The sequence below is a fragment of the Bos taurus genome, chromosome 17, assembly GCF_002263795.3.
Source record: "Bos taurus isolate L1 Dominette 01449 registration number 42190680 breed Hereford chromosome 17, ARS-UCD2.0, whole genome shotgun sequence".
NCBI classification, from domain to species: Eukaryota; Metazoa; Chordata; class Mammalia; order Artiodactyla; family Bovidae; genus Bos; species Bos taurus.
The window spans coordinates 45,992,966-45,997,123 of NC_037344.1; positions in this window are offsets into that span (position 1 = coordinate 45,992,966).

The following is a 4,158-nucleotide window of genomic DNA, read 5'->3' on the forward strand; positions in this document are numbered from 1 at the left end:
CCTCATTAGAACTGATTCAAATGTATGCTTTTTAATGGCTGAGTAATACTCCATTGTGTATATGTACCACAGCTTTCTTATCCATTCATCTGCTGATGGGCATCTAGGTTGCTTCCATGTCCTGGCTATTATAAAGAGTGCTGCGATGAACATTGGGGTACACGTGTCTCTTTCCCTTCTGGTTTCCTCAGTGTGTATGCCCAGCAGTGGGATTGCTGGATCATAAGGCAGTTCTATTTCCAGTTTTTTAAGGAATCTCCACGCTGTTCTCCATAGTGGCTGTACTAGTTTGCATTCCCACCAACAGTGTAAGAGAGTTCCCTTTTCTCCACACCCTCTCCAGCATTTATTGCTTGTAGACTTTTGGATCGCAGCCATTCTGACTGGCGTGAAATGGTACCTCATAGTGGTTTTAATTTGCATTTCTCTGATAATGAGTGATGTTGAGCATCTTTTCATGTGTTTGTTAGCCATCTGTATGTCTTCTTTGGAGAAATGTCTATTTAGTTCTTTGGCCCATTTTTTGATTGGGTCACTTATTTTTCTGCAATTGAGCTGCAGGAGTTGCTTGTATATTTTTGAGATTAGTTGTTTGTCAGTTGCTTCACTTGCTATTATTTTCTCCCATTCTGAAGGCTGCCTTTTCACCTTGCTAATAGTTTCCTTTGTTGTGCAGAAGCTTTTAAGTTTAATTAGGTCCCATTTGTTTATTTTTTCTTTTATTTCCAATATTCTGGGAGGTGGGTCATAGAGGATCCTGCTGTGATGTATGTCGGAGAGTGTTTTGCCTATGTTCTCCTCTAGGAGTTTTATAACAGATGGAGAAATATACCATGTTCATGGATTGGAAGAATCAATATAGTGAAAATGAGTATACTACCCAAAGCAATTTATAGATTCAATGCAATCCCCATCAAGCTACCAACAGTATTCTTCACAGAGCTAGAACAAATAATTTCACAATTTGTATGGAAATACAAAAAACCTCGAATAGCCAAAGCTATCTTGAGAAAGAAGAATGGAACTGGAGGAATCAACCTACCTGACTTCAGGCTCTATTACAAAGCCACAGTTATCAAGACAGTATGGTACTGGCACAAAGACAGAAATATTGATCAATGGAACAAAATACAAAGCCCAGAGATAAATCCACGCACATATGGACACGTTATCTTTGACAAAGAAGGCAAGAATATACAATGGATTAAAGACAATCTCTTTAACAAGTGGTGCTGGGAAAACTGGTCAACCACTTGTAAAAGAATGAAACTAGAACACTTTCTAACACCATACACAAAAATAAACTCAAAATGGATTAAAGATCTCAATGTAAGACCAGAAACATCTCTGTTCTTATAATGTGCCCAGACAGTTTCTCTGGGGCTGGTTTCAGCACGTCTTCCTTTACCAGAACCCAAAGATGAAAACTCAAGTTGGAGGCTGGACTGGATGATCTTTCCTATGGCCCGCCTTGGCAAAGTGTGGGAATAGATTCAATTACAGGTCAAATGTTAACATAAAAGGAAGTTTTAAGAAATTTTTACAGAAATGCCTGGGTATCAGCCCTGAAGAATGTTCATACAGAGACATGGTAGATGAGAGGGTGGGCAGGGATCCCCAGGATGAGACAGGAGAGAGACTATTGGGAACTATCCTGGGCTCAGACGCCTCCTTAGCTGTGAGCAGTGGGAGAACTGGGGATGCAGAGCTGAGGCAGATGTGGGCACAGGGTCCAGGATGCCTCTGGGAGGGTGTGACTCATCTAACAGGAACAGAGCTATAAGCATGGGGCACACACCTCCAGGGGCAGCTGAGTGGGCCAACCCAGAGTCCCAGAGGTAGATGCGGGAAGAGGGATCCTGTCTAAGGGAGCTAATTCCTAGAAAGGGACCTTCACTGAGACTTAGAATCCAATAACCTTTCACTCTTAATCCTCTGGGGAGAAGTCTCTATTTTGACAGGCCAAGGTGACCAGCTGGTTTGATCTCATTTAAATCAATAACCTGGAGTTCTGCTCCTATTAGCAGATGCATAGTGGTCAAGTCACAGATTCTGGAGACGGACGCTGGATTCTACACTCACTCTGTTGTCGATAAACTAGGAGGCAGCAAGGAAGTTGCTTAATCTCTCTGTGTCTCTGTGTCCTTATCTGCAGAGCAGGCTTCTGTGTGGATTTAATTTGAACAGTGCTGGCCTGTAGTAAATGCTCTGTGTTAGTTATAACATGCCTTTTCATCCTCAAACATGGAGCTAATAGAAGTCTTCTTTACAAATGTGTCAACCATTTCTGCCAAGACATTCTTCCTGTTCCTAATCACTTGGCCTGAGGCTCCAGTTCTGACCCTAGAATTATAGAGGGTTCCCTCAGGCAGTTGGTCCCTTTAGAAAAACTTTACACTTTTTTTTAATGGAATAGGTGAGTCATACCTTTTTCAGAAGTTAAGTTCTAAAGTCAGTACATGGAATATAATCATGAATAATCAAAGTTGCCCTTGACATCATACCTTAGGGAGCCACTGCACTGCAATATGAGGACCCAGCATCTCTCATGCACCCACCATGGACAGTCTTCCTGCAATGATGGACCAGATCCATGTTTCTCCAGCTGGGCAACGGGTAAGGGAGACAGCTTGCGTTTAAGAGCCATGTTGTATGAAAGACATGGGTCTCTATATGCTACAAGCCTACTCAGAAAAGCCACATATCCACACTGAGTGACTCATAGAACTGGACACTGATGACCAAGGCAGAGCAGCTTCATGTCTGTATCTCACACAATTTGCTACCAGTCACCCAGAGCTTCCCAGTGACAGATCCACCGTTTGAATCTCTCGTAATCACAGATGTCACTGCAATCAGCTCCTTCCCTGTGGTGAACTGTGCTGCTACCAAGACCCCACAGCTAGCTAGCCCCCTGTTTTCATAGATTCTACTGAGTATTGCCTCACTCCTGATAGTTTCTACTTTTTGAGGCAACAGGGGTATTATCTAATTATCTAATTGTATCACTTGGCTGAAAAGCAGAGTTGATGGTTTGGATTTTTCTTTTCAATCTCTGATCATAAGCTGTCTGAGCTCACCACTGTCCATTGGAATTCAGGTCTGTTCTTGCTGGTTGAATGAGAACTGGGACAGATGCTGAATTCCCCTGGAGGCAGGCCATTGAAAAGTCTGCTTCTATTTACTGTAAAGATACAAAACCGTGCGCCAGAAGGAATCTTGGGACACATTGTTCTGTTCCCCAAAGATACAGTGCAGATGCCCCTAAAGCAAAACTTCTGTTTCCTTACCCCGAAACTTGCTTAAAATGATGCTGCATTAGCCACTGCATGCCATACATCAGAGACAAACCTTACTGAAGAAGTACTCAGATGTTAGTGGAAGTATCCAGAGCTGGGCATAAAAGTACATAAACCATGAAGAGTGGTGCTTTTAGCGTAAATGTTGCATGTTTCCATAGAAACAACACAAAATATGACCAAGGAAATGAACACTGAATGTAAAGTATTTGTTTAATTTTAATGTAAGTAGGTTTTAAGCTGCTTGTTCCCATTGCTATAGAAATGTTCACATGGTAACAGTAAATGCCTTTCATCTCTTTTAGTTTTTAATTGTTTTTTCTGGTGGATTGATTCCTTATGAATAAAGGGGGGACATGAAGCAATGAAAACAGAGCCAGAACCATAGACAATGAAAGGCCAAATGAAAACAGAGTCCAGTGGGATTTGTAATTAGAACCAACGCATCTCAGGCACAGATCCAGAAGACCCTTCTATTCCAGAGCCACAGTTCTATCAACACAGGTCCTTTCATATTTCTAACTTGTTGCTTTTAATTATATTTTTCAGACACACTGAATAGTGGTTTCTCTGATTACAGTTGCCATCTGCTGGATTCCAGAGCAAAGCAAGTCCTGAATGGGAGGGGACGGGAGGGGTCTTCTACTCCAGGCTGTTTTCTGAGCTGAGTGCAGGTCATCCAGGTATGCTCACCCAGATGGAAATCTACTTGGCTGTGCACTTGTGATTTGTAATTGAATTTCAATAAAAGGAAAAATAAGCCATTCCCTGAGGTAATCAAAGACACTCTATTTTAAGAAACAGACGCCACTGTTTTTATTAGCTTCTCATACCTGGGAAAGGACCACGTATTCCCTGC